Source organism: Ailuropoda melanoleuca, chromosome 7, assembly GCF_002007445.2.
Source record: "Ailuropoda melanoleuca isolate Jingjing chromosome 7, ASM200744v2, whole genome shotgun sequence".
In the NCBI taxonomy this organism is placed as follows: Eukaryota; Metazoa; Chordata; class Mammalia; order Carnivora; family Ursidae; genus Ailuropoda; species Ailuropoda melanoleuca.
Genome location: NC_048224.1, coordinates 27,509,653 through 27,522,911, shown reverse-complemented (window position 1 = coordinate 27,522,911; position 13,259 = coordinate 27,509,653). Strand labels below are relative to the sequence as shown.

General features: G+C 42.0%; 1 long non-coding RNA gene across 1 annotated transcript in view; it reads right to left on the bottom strand.

Moving 5' to 3' along the window:
* LOC117802991 overlaps positions 1 to 13,259 on the bottom strand; it is a 157,450-nt gene that overhangs the window by 54,718 nt on the left and 89,473 nt on the right. The window contains exon 3 of the long non-coding RNA XR_004626516.1: positions 8,445 to 8,708. This is a non-coding gene — a long non-coding RNA (uncharacterized LOC117802991). The remainder of the gene's footprint in view (positions 1 to 8,444; positions 8,709 to 13,259) is intronic.

Sequence of the window (13,259 nt, the reverse complement as noted above, 5' to 3'; positions counted from 1 at the left end):
ATTTTATATTCAAACCAGCAAGTATTATATTCAATAGCAATGAGTGGTATATCTCACTGTGGGTTTTAATTTGCATTTCTCTGATATCTAGTGATGACGAATTATTTTTACATTCATATTTGCCATTATGTGATGTAAGACTTCTAATTTTGTTCTTCTTTCCCAAAATCTTTTTTAGCTAATCTAGACTCTGTACATTTTAGTGTGAATATTAGAATCAACATTTCAATTTCTTCAAAAAGGCCTATTGGGAACTTGATTGGGATTGTACTGTATCTATAGATCAGTCTGGGGTGAACTAACATCTTAACAATGTTGATCCTTGCAACTTCATTTTTTAAGGTTTTCTTTTATTTCCCTCAGCAATATTTTATAGTTTTAGGGTACTGGTCTCTCACAACTTTTCTCAGATTTATCCCCAAGTATTTTGTATCTTTTGATACTATAGTAAGTGATAATTTTTAAATTTTTATTTTTTGTTGCTTGTATGTGAGATTTACTGGATTTTTAGAAATTGATCTTGTATCTTACAACTCTGCAAAACTTATTTATTCTAGTAGTGTTTTTGTGGATGCTATTAGATTTTCTATGCAGATGAGCATGTTGTATGTGAACAAAAATAGTTTTCCTTTTTATTTTCCAATCTGGGCATCTCCTTCCTTTTTCTTGCCTGATTGCACTGGCTAAGACCTCCAGGACAATGTTGAATAGAAGTGGCAAGGATGGATATCCCAGTCTCATTCTTGATCTTAGTGGGAAAGCACCCAGCCTTTCATAATTAAGTATGATCTTAGCTATCAATCTTTTGTAGATGTCCTTAATCAGGATGAGTAAGTTCCTTTCATTACTAGTTTGCTGACAGTTTTTATCAGGAATGAATGTTTAATTGTGTCAAATATGTTTTCTATTTAATTGAGATGATCATGTTTTTTTCTCTTTTACTTTGTTAATATGGTGAATCACATTAATTGATTTTTGAATGTTAAACCAACCCTGTATTTCTGCTGAAAGCCCCTCTTGGTCATGATGCATTATCCTTTTAGTCTATTGTTTAACTCAATCTGTGTTCATAACAATTTATTGGACTGTAGTTCTCTTTTTCGTGTATACTTTTGTCTACTTTGGGTATCAGGGTAATGCTGACCTCGTAGAATGAATTAGGAAATATTCCCTCCCCTTGTTCTCTACTCCTTAAAACTTTTTGGAGGAATTTGTGTTGAATAGGTAAATGTTTTGTAGGATTCATCAGTGTGGGAAGCTTTGTTTTGTTTTTATAATTTACAAATTCAGTTTCTCTAATAGGTTATTCGGGTTAACTCCTTGTCCTAGAGTAAGCTTTGGTAATTTTTGTCCTTCAAAAGACTTGTCCAATTCATTTAAATTGTTGATTTATTGGCATAAAACTGTTTGTAATGTTCCCTTATTAACTTTTATTACCTGGAGAATCTATAATGATACCACTTCTATTATTCCTAATAGTGAAACTGGATCTTTTCTCTTTTATCCCTGGTCCTTATTGATCTTCTTTAAAAAACAGCTTTGGTTTCACTGATTTTTCTCTACTGTTTTCTATATTCTATTTCATTGCTTTTCACCTTGATTTTTACTATCTCTTTTCTTCAGCTCACTTGGATTTCATTTGTTCTCCCCTTTCTGTTTCTTAAGGTGAGTGTTGAGGTCATTGATTTGAAACTTTTCTTTTTTCTAATATAGCCATTTAGTGCTATAAATTTCCCCATAAGTACTGCTTTAGCAGCATCCCACAAAATCTGAAGTTGTATTTTCATTTCATTCTATTCTAAATATCTTCTAGTCATTTTTCACTCTTTCTTTGATCCATGGGTTTCTTAGAAGTGAAGTATGCTATTTAGTTCCCAAACATTTAGGGATATTACAGAGATCTTTCTGTTACTGATTTAGAATTTAACTCCAGTGTGATCTGAGAAAAAACTTTCTTTGAAGTGAATTGTTTGAAATTTTTTGATACTTGTTTTATCGCCCCAAATATAATTTATCTTGGTAAATGTGCCGTGTGCACATGGTAAGAATGCATATTTTGCTGGTGTTAGGAGGAGTATTCAATAAATGCCAGCTGGGACAAGTTGCTTGATAGTATTGTTCAAGTCTTCCATATTTTCACTGGTTTCTGTCTACTTATTCTATCAATTTTTGAGAGAAGGTTCTGAAATCTCTAACGATAATTGTGGATTTTTCTAGTTCTTTTAGTTCTATGAGTTTTGCTTCAAGCTTTATTATTAGGCACATAACATTTAGGATTATATTATCTTAATTACTTGACCCCTGCCCCTTTATCACATCATGAAATGACCTTTATCTCTGGTAATATTCTTCACTCTGAAATATGCTTTGATAATCATACAGCATTCCAGCATTAATTCCATTAATATAGCATTCCATTTTCTTTGACTAGTGTTAGCATGGTATATTTTTTTCCATCCATCCACCATAACCCATCTCTGTCTCTATATATTTATTTTTTTTAAAGATTTATTTATTTATTTGATAGAGAGAGAGCACAAGCAGGGGGAGCGGCAGGCAGAGGGAGAGGGAGAAGCAGGCTCACAGAGCAGGGAGCTTGATGCAGGGCTCTATCGCAGGACACTGGGATCATGACCTGAGCTGAAGGCAGACACTTAACAACAACCGAGCCACCCAGGTGCCTGCTGTCTTCATATTTAAAATGCATTTTTCATAGGCAGCATATATGGGTTGGGACTTGCTTTTTTATGCAATCTGGCAATCTCTGCCCTGTAATTTGGGCATTTAGACACTGTACATTTTTTTCAAGATTTTATTTTTTAGAAAGTGTGAGCATGGAACAGGAGGGTCAGAGGAAGAGAGAGAATCTCAAAGAGCACAAAGCCCAAACGTGGGGTTCTATCTCACAATCCTGAGATCAGGACCTGAGCTAAAACCAAGAGTTGGGTACTTAACCGAGAGAGCCACCCAGGTGTCCCTAGACCCTGTACATTTAATGAGCTTGTAGATATTGTTAGGTTTAAATCTATCATCTAGATATTTGTTTTCTAATTAACTCTGTTATTCTTTGTTCTCTTTTTGCTTTTTCCTTTGCTTCTTTTCTTAAAAGATTTTATTTTTTTATTATTTAAGTAAACTCTATGCCCAGTGGGGGGCTCGGACTTATGATTCCAAGATCAAGAGTCACATGCTCTAGCAACTGAGCCAGCCAGGTGCCCCTCCCTTGCTTCTTTTGATTACTTCATGATGAATGTATATATATATATATATATATATCACCTTTTATCACTGCTTTCTCTTTGTTTTGTTCTTTCAGTAGAGTTTATAGCATACATATTTATCATAGTCTACCTTCAAGTATAAGAACCTTACAATAGGGGCGCCTGGGTGACGCAGTCGTTAAGCGTCTGCCTTCAGCTCAGGGCGTGATTCCAGCGTTCTGGGATTGAGCCCCACATCAGGCTTCTCCACTAGGAGCCTGCTTCTTCCTCTCCCACTCCCCCTGCTTGTGTTTCCTCTCCCGCTGGCTATCTCTCTCTGTCAAATAAATAAATAAAATCTTTAAAAAAAAAAAGAACCTTACAATAGTACACACGCATTTTTCCACTACTGACAATTTGTGCCATTGTTATACATTTTACATTTACATGTTTTATAAATCCCACATCACACTTAATTTTTAATAGTTAAATATCATTTACAGAATTTTAAATTACATATACATATCATTTACCATCTCTAGCATTTTTCATTACTTCCTGTGCATTTAGAATTCCACCTGGTGTCCTTTTTCCTTCTGTCTGATCAACTTCCTTTAGCATTTCTTTTTGTGTGGACGTATTAATGATGAATTCCCTTCGTTTTTATGTCTGAAAAAGTCTTTCTTTTGTCTTTGGTTTTAAAGAATATTTTTGTTGAATATAAAATTCTAGGTTGACAGGCTTTTTTATCTTTCAGTACATCAAAGGTGTGGCTTAATGGTCTTCTTGCTTGCACTGTTTCTGACGAGAAATCTGCTGTTATCTTCATCCTTGTTCCTCTGCAGTGTCTTTTTTGCTTCTTGCAGCTTTTTGAAGTTTCTCTTTATTAATGCTTTTGGGCAATTACATTATCATATGCCTTGATATCCTTTTCTTCATGTTTCTTGTTCTTGAGGCCCATTGAACCTAAATCTGTAGCTTTATATTCATCATTATTTGTCATGAGGGAACATACTCTGTATGTTTTCAACATTTAAGCTTTATTAACATTTGTTTTATTTTCTGCCCAGTATATGGTCTATCCTGGTGAACATTCCATGGGCACTTGAAAAACATAAGTTTCCTACAGTTGCTAGGTGTCAAAGTACGTGATAATGTTGTTGAGCTCTTTAATGTCTGTACTATTTTTGTTCTAATAATTCTACCAACTACCACAAGAGTAAAATTATGGTTATAGATTTATCTATTTCCCCATTTAGTTCTGTCAGTTTTTACCTCCTGTATTTTGATGCTCTGTTACTGCACACATTCACATTTATAACTGTTTTGTCCTCCCAATGAACGGACCCACTTTTCATTATGAAGCTTACATCTTTGTCTCTGATAATACCTCTTTTCTTGAAGTTTATGCTATCTGATATGAATATAGCCACTCTAGTTTTCTTATGATTAGTGCTTCTGCATAGCGTGGACAGCAGTGTCTACAGGAAATAGACAGTTGTAGACAGCAGGTAATTAGTTCTTGCTCTTTTAACCAGTCTGAAAATTTCTGCCTTTAATTAAAATGTTTAGTTCATTTACATTTAATATTATTCTTGATATGGCTGCCTTTAGGCTGGTCATTTTGTTATTTGTTTTCTATTCATCCTGTTTCTTTCTCTTTCTTCCTCTGTCTTATTTTGAGTTAATAAAAAATTTTTAGTATTTCATTTTAATTACTCTATTGGGTTTTTTCCTCTTTGTTTTAAAAAAGATTTTATTTATTTATTTGACAGAGACAGCCAGCGAGAGAGGGAACACAAGCAGGGGGGGTGGGAGAGGAAGAAGCAGGCTCCCAGCGGAAGAGCCTGATGTTGGGCTCGATCCCAGAACGCCGGGACCACGCCCTGAGTCGAAGGCAGACGCTTAAACTGCGCCACCCAGGCGCCCCTGGGTTTTTTCCTCTTTCCAACATTTTATTCTGAAACATTTCAAATGTACCAAAATGTTGAAAAACTTTTCCAGTGAACACCCATACACCTATACCCACCATCAACAGTTTCTATACCCAGAGAAAAGAAAAGATCTCATTTGGTCCACCTATCTTCCATATTGGATGCCTTGTCTCTTGGATTTAAATACAGTAGAGGTAAATGCACTGAAAGAATTGCATGAATAGCCATGTAATTCCCAAAATGTGGCAAGTGAGAGTCCCATCCTCACATATGTATCAGGCCTTTACTGTGAGAGGGGACTGGGCAATCTGTACTGTTCCACAGAGAGTGACCAGGATAAGGCAGTGAGTGGATGCTAGGAGATTAACGAGGAAGGAACTGGCTGTGCTGTGCCCAGGAAAGAACAGAGGGAGTTAAGAAGAGACATTTAAGGTCATACCCTTCCAGCCTCGGGGGAGAAAGGGAAGTTGTCTTTGAAAGAGGCCAGGAGTCAGGACTAGGCAGACACACCATGGAAACAAGTGTAGCTTCAATAAAAGGAACAACTAACAGGAAAAGCTGCTAAAAATGAGCAACACTTCCTCAGGAGACAGTGAACACCCCATCACTGAAGGTATGCAAGCATTCACTCATTCAACAAATATTTATTGAGCCCTTATATGCCAGACACTGAGCTAGGCACTGTGGCTAGTGCAGTGATTAAAGTAGATTTCTTGTCCTCATGAGGTGGTAAACATTGAATAATTCCACAAATTAATCTATGACTATCAGTAATGAATCATGCAGTACATCTACTCCAGCAGGAACTGGAGAAAAGGATTAAATGTTTTCTAACTCTGAGACCAAACAGCATAGAATCACAGGAAGCCCTATATAAGTGACAGCTTCTATAATTATATTATTATTAACATTATCCTTATTACTATTTGTTCTATTATTCATTTGTTTCACATTTCCTGGGTGCCCACTTTTGGCTGTGCAAGGAGGCAAAGCTGCATGAGATGGGTCTTTGTTCTCCAAGTGGAAGGGTAGCCCAGTTAAGGGACCATCTAGCACAGTGTGGGAAGCGCTGTAATTAGAAACCAGGATCCCAGACACTGGCAGCCCAGGAAGCAGTTGGGGAGATCCCAGGGTAGGAGTGGGGCTGGGGGAAGCTGATAGAATAAGTGGGGGTGAGATGGATTTTGAAGAGCAAGTGGGAGGAGACTTGAAGGGAGAAAAGTAGGGAGAACTGCTATATGTTGATCTCATTGCCTTCTGCAGACCTCCAGGAAACTGACAATGTGAAGTGTCCCCTCCTCTCTAATCCTTTCCCCATCTTCTCCTCTCCAGCCGCCTCCTCTCCAACCCCCTCCTCTCCAGCCCCTTCCTCTCCAACCCCCATTTCCACCCCCTACCCACTTGGAGGTGGAGAGGTAAGCTCAGCTGCACCCCTTAGCCAATTAACACTCTTTGCATCTGAAAAAGCTCAAATCAGCTCCTCAGAGGTGTTAGAGATCAGAGTAATTAAGGTCTCTTTCTTATGCAAATCTAAACCAGAAATTGAATGTTTGTCTCCTTGGAAAATTAGGGCCCTAAGTTCTGCAAGGTGGTCGTGAAATTCAGCAAGGGGAGGTGATGGCTTCAAGAACTAGAAGCCAATTTGTTGGGATGCTGTCCATAAATATTTGATTCAATTAAATAAAAAATGTACTCCACGCGGCAGCAAAGCGATATTCTTTAAACGCAAATCAGATCCCGTCTCTCCCCTGGTCTCTGTTGAACTCACAATAAAATTCAATGCCCTTACCAATCTCAAGTCCCCTGCTTTCCTCCCAAGTTCATCTCAGGTCCCTTCATAAAGTGCTTGTCACACTTTGTAATTATTTATTTACTGGTTGGCCTCTCCCACATCATTAATTAAATACATTTCTGTTACCACTCATCCTGGAGCACAATATATATAAAGTTGTCCAACTGAAAAACAGCTCCATTGCAAATCAGCAATGTGCCCTAGAGCCACTGGAAATAGGACTCATTCAAAACTTCCCTGTCCACCCACGGTATACTCTGGCTGGTGTCAGGTGTAGAGTCCACTGTCACTGACCTCTTGTTGCGCCTCTGGGTTCACTCTTCTGGAGAACAACTAACTGTTCTCTCTCTGAGATGCCCCAGCTTCCTGAGCACTCTTCTCAAATGGCTAAGTTTTAAGTTGGACACTCAATAAGCATAACTTCCAAATGCAAAGAGAATTCCTCCAGCCACAGGAACAAACAGGAACAACATTTTATTTAACTGAGTTGTTTACTGTCTTGCCTGTATCCCCAATTGGGATACAAGCTTTGGGAGGGCAGAGACCCATGTCTATCTAGTCACCACCTATCCACAGTACCTAGAACAGACAGTTCCTGGCACTTGATGGACGTTCCAGAAATACAAATATTTTGAATGAATGGACTTTCTGAAATTGCCCATGTACAGGCTTGGTGCCACCACCATGGGCACAGAGGTGAACAAACCCAGATTCAGCCTTGGAGGGGTTCATAGCCCAGCAGGGGCACCCACAGGACCCAGGATTCATTTGTTCACTCAGCACTTGAGCGCCCCCTACAGTGCCATGATAGAACATAAGCAAATCCACCATCTGAGTTTAGGGGGAGGAAAGGAAGCAAGAAATGATCATCTTCCCATTGAGGGCAAATCCCCCAGCAAGAAAGGATCCCAACACCTCATTTAATCATCAAACATTGCTGGAACCAGGCACTTCTCTAGGCACTAAGGATACACTGATGAATAAAGGCTGTCCTCGTCCTCAAGCAAAAATGGACAAAAACACCATCAAAAGAACCCGCATCATAGTACCATGTCACATGGTAACAATGGACATAGAAATGAGCCCAGACCTTTCACAGAAGTGAGAATGACTTATCACAGGGGAGAAGAGAATATAGTGAGTTTTCTTGGAAAAAATAATGCCTGAGCTGGGTTCTGACAGATGAATAGGAGTTTTCTGGGCAAAGGACAGGAGAATGGCATTCCAGGCAGAGGGCACATCTGGTGCAGAGGCATAGAAATGTGGGCCAGCATCAAGCATTTGCAGAACTGCAAGTCATCTGGGGTCATTGCTGAAAAGTAACGTGAAAAGGGAGATCTGGAGGCACCAAGACAGAAGAAGTAGCTGGGTCCAGACACTGGAAGGCTTTGCCTGGACCTTATGCCTCAAGCTATATGGGACCAGGGCTGGGATTACACACAAGAATGATGAATCAACTTTTGCCACATAATAAACCAATCCAAATCTCAATGGTTTAAAATCGTATTCATGACTTACGCATCTGGGTCAACCAGGGTTTGGCTGGTTCTGGCTGGGCTTTGCTGCGGTGGTTTGGCTCTTCACGAGTCTTTTTTCTTTCTCCTGGAACCAGGGGCCAACGTGGGTGTGCCTTGATCATGGCAATGGCAGAGGCACAGAGTACAAAGGGAGACCCTGCAAGATGTCTGAAGGCCTGGGCTCAGAAATGGCACACTGTCGCTTCCACCTCATTCTTTGGCCGAAAGAAGTCACATGGCCTGGTCCAGACTCACAGGCATGCACCTGCAAAGTCATATGACAGAGAATATGAGTAGAAGGGGAACTGAAGAACTGGGTCCATCAATGCACTCTAACATGGGTAATCTGATCGGATCTCTGTGTTAGGTCTCTTGGCCGCAATGTGGAGGGTGGATTAAAGGGGATAAGGCAGTTTCAGAGATTCAGGCATGAACTAAACGAATGCTCCGGGACCCCACAATTTGTTCTTTCCTCTATTCCACGTACTGGGATTTAGCCAGATCAGGCAAAGGGGGGCTTATCTCTAGTCTTTTGTTCGATTCTAAGAGCTCACCCTGAGCACTTTGGTGCTTGCAGCAGTGAATAAGGAGCCTTTGAAATAAGCAGATAAAGGCTAATATTCAATAAACTAGTGAACAAGGGTTTTCTTTAACTCTCTTGGAAAAGACATCTCTGAGACAAAAACAGAGCTGAGCTGCAATATTGGATAAGCCCCACTGATCACAAGAAAACCTAACATAGGTAATTGACTATTGGCAAACGCAACAGAACCAAATAAAGCAGGTAATTAACAATTATTGTGCTGGGAGGTAATGGAACTACAAATCCAGGCTGCCTAGGTGTTTGTCCCAGGCATTGATAAGAACGGAGTGTTTGTTAGTGGGTGAGTAACCCAGGTGTGAAATTCATTTTATTAGACTACATCTAAAAATAGGCTTGAATCAGACAATGGAAAAGAACAGAATTCATCCCCACTTGCTCAAAGGGGTACACAGTAATAAACTCAAGGCTCTGGTTTTTGTTTAAAAAGCAGGAATTGTGGTAGATTGTTTCCAAAAATGGCCCCAATTATTTCCTTCCTGTATCTATACTGTTTTGCAGGTGTGATTTTGCAGTTTTTCCCAAGACAGGGGGTCTCTTTCCTCACTTCTGGATACCGTGACTAGCTCTGACCAATAGACCACGGCAGAAGTGGCATTATCCTACTTCCAAGCCTAAGCCTCAAGAGGCCTTGTACCCTGCCACTTACTCTCTTGGGATCCTTGTCCCCACCATGTGAACAAGCCCAGGCAAGGCTATTGGAGGACAAGGTAAGAAGTCAGCCCAGTTGTCCCAGCAAAGGCCCCAAGCATGTGAAACAGCCCAGCCAAAATCAGCAAAGAGGAATGATTGAGGAGACCTAGAATGGCTGGGGTGACCTTCAGTCTTGGCCTCTAGAATCATCTGGGTCCCTCAAGACCACCTAGGCCAGGGATGACAAATACATAATACATAGGCCCCCACTACCCGTCTGGTGCCCAGGGCAGACATTGCTAATCTATTACCATACGCTCTTCAACTGAGCCTAGAAACAACTTCTGAATCCTGCTGGACACAGCACTGCAGGCAATCTCTACCCATCAGCTGCTCATTCCTAATGACTTCCCTTACACCCATTTCACAGAGGAGAAAATGGAGGCACAGGGAGAATAGGGGACTTGTGCACGGAGAGCTTTCCCTATGCCACATGGCCTCCACATCGTTGTAGAGAACAAACACTTTTATGCCTCAACTGTAATTCAGGGAATGACTCCAGTACGTGGGAGGGGGTTTTTACAAGCAGCGTCGTTTTTTTCTGCTTCCAGTTCAAGTTGTTATTTGGCCATGTTTTAAAGAGCAGGTTTTTATTATCATAATAAAAGAACACAAACAATAGATAGTGCCCGCTGCACTTAATAAAACCTTAAGGAATTCATTCATTCACCCATGGGCCAGGCAAGATGCTGGGCATTGAGTTTATGGAGGACACAATGGACATCCCAGGCACCCAGGTTGCTGAAATGCCCAACTCTGACATTCTGCTTAGTTGGGGGAAAGTGACACTGGTTCACAAGCAGGCTCAGTTCAACTCCCCCATCCCAGGGCTGGGAGGGAACCAGAGATTCCACACATACCACCCCTCACTCCATCTTTTCCGCAGTCCTCTCTAGGGCCCTCTGTCAGGTCCCCATTCACACACCTCCAGTGACGGAGAGATCATTACCTCACAAGGCTCCACAATTCCATCTTCAGATGGTCCTGACTGCTACAAATTCTTCCTTTTGCCAAAAGGAAACGAGGCTCTCTGAGATTCCCTGCCCTTGTACTGTGAGGAACTAACTTTCTGGGGACCTAGGAGAAAAGATTGAGGCGCGGGGGGGAGATGTCCCGGGAAAGAGAGACAAGAAAAGGTGAGAAGGAAGACACTAAAACTGTCCTTCCCAATTTACAGTGGTGCAAGACCATTTCGTATCCTTGCTCATAATTCTTATTCATATCGGTCGAACATCATCTTACCCATCGTGCCCTGGTATATGCTGAGATCCTTGTAAACATAGCTCCTTCAAAAGACCCCAAACACATTTCCTACGGTATCTTGTGCAAGAGAGCTTGTTGCTATGGTAACAACTGGATATAAATTTCCCAGAACCCCTAACTAAACTATTAATCAGAAAGATGAGGAAAGGGCCAGGGAAGTAAATAAATCAGCTAAGAAATTGGCAACTACCAGGAAGGGCAGGGCCACCCCACCCCTGCTGGGGTGATAACTCATCCCTCCCTTTGATCCTTTGATGAGGAAGGAGGGGCAGCTGGAGCCCAAGGGGAGTGCTCCCTCACTCCCCTTTCCAACTATTTTGTTCTCCATCCTTGCAAAGTCACAGAGGCTTGACAGTGGAAGCCAGTGCCTGGTATCTCCTCCATGGAGAGTGAGGAGAAGAGCCCTGTTAGCAGGAATATCCAAGGTAAAATGATGGACCCTGAAAACAGTGTTCTGGCCAGCTTGAAAGAAGTGTTCTACTGAAGTGTGGTGATAAGATTGGGATTAGAGTCAGCACAGATGGGTAATAGAAGAATTAGAGTGATGAGGGCCACATTTTAATGAGAAATTTATAGGATTTGTTTGATTGGTTTTTTTCCAAGGACTTGATCTTACTTTCTTTAATGTTTATATTTGTAAGGTTTGGCATGGGAAGGCTTACCAGGCCTCCTTGAAGTGAAGGAGACCCACCTGAGACCAGGTAGGTCCCACTACGAAGCCCCTGATGCTGGGGATGGGGGTGGGTGCTTGCTCTTACTATAGGAAACAAGGGAGGCTGCTTTCCTGGTGCACAAAGAATCCTGCAAAGGGAACGTCCATGTGACCAAAAAGGGTTCTCAGGCCTCAGGCCTGGGAATGGTAGGCTCCACCTTAGACTGGACTGTGTCCCCTGACCAGGCCCAGTGGTGGCCCCACCCCTGGCATAGGCTGGCAAGGCTAAGGCAAATGAGCAAGGGAGGAGTGAGTGAAGAAGACCAGCCCTGGTTCTGCTGCAAACTCACCCTGAGATCTCAGGCAAAGCCCTTCCTGTGTCTGGGCCTCAGTTCTCCAAACTCTACGAGGAAAGGTCTGGGCCAACTGAGGTGAAAGTCACCATGTTAACTAGCAGTAATGGACCTTGATGCAAAGTCTAACACTGGACCCTTCCCCCTACCCTTTGCTTTTCCTTAAGGGGAAAAGTGGACTTCCTCAAGGATGTCATCCTTGGGCAAGAGAAAGGGGGGGCAAGGGAGAGGAATCCCACTTCAAAAGCCACCCTGGAAGAGATCTTACCAGAGAATACAGAGGGATGCCTCCAAGACTCCAGCAGAGGGGAGTCTCTTTGGTGCTTTCTCGCTCTACATTTAAGACTCTCAAGTGAGAAAAGAGGAAGGGAAGGGATGAAAGGATGGAAGGGGGCTTTCCACCCTGAAGGCAGAGATTGAATTAAAACCTCAAAGAGAAAATTGAACAGCACCCCACCACTCTCCCCCATGGAGCAAGTCTTCACTCCAGGAAAAATACTGGCTACATAAAGCCACTTTGCCCACCGCCTCCTGTAAGCCTCCTCAAAAAACTGTTTTAGGCTCATCAGAGTGGGGAGGCCTTGAAGGGAGCACTAAGACCCAGAAAGGGGGGCATGACAGACCCAAGGCCTGATAGTGAGGGGTGGGAGAAGCAGGACTCATAGCCAGGTCTCCTGTGCCCAGACCCATGCCGTTTCTACTGCCCTAGCCAAGTATCCTAACACTGTGTTCCTTGGGCTCTTGCTATAACGCATGCACGTTCTGCAGCGAAAATGGCAGAGAGAGATCCTGCAGGGATTGGTAATTTTTCACGATGGGTGGCACTGAGGCTCCCCTTGTTCCCTGGAGGAGGGAAATGAAGGGTTGATTAAGTACTCAAACATCCCTGCCTGTGGACCATTTAATAAGTGCCTCGTCCATCTCTCAGGCATTAAAACCGACATTTGGTTTGCTAATCCAATTTGGCAAGCCTCTCCAAGGCTGTGATCGCTGGCTGCTGGGCGCCATTTTGTTTGATGTGTTAGGAATCAATGCAAGCTCCCTGCACTTACTCTCACTATCGCTTGATTAATTACAAATGAGACCTTTCCCTTTGCATTAATGTTCCAATACAGACAGAGCAACCCCCAAAGGCCCAAGCAGCTCTGAGAATCTGTGGTGATGACCCAGCCAGTCACCTGATTCTCTCAGCCTAATTCCCAGATCTAAATAAATCAGCAGAAAGCAGGTGTGGGGTCTGCAAAATCTCCCTGA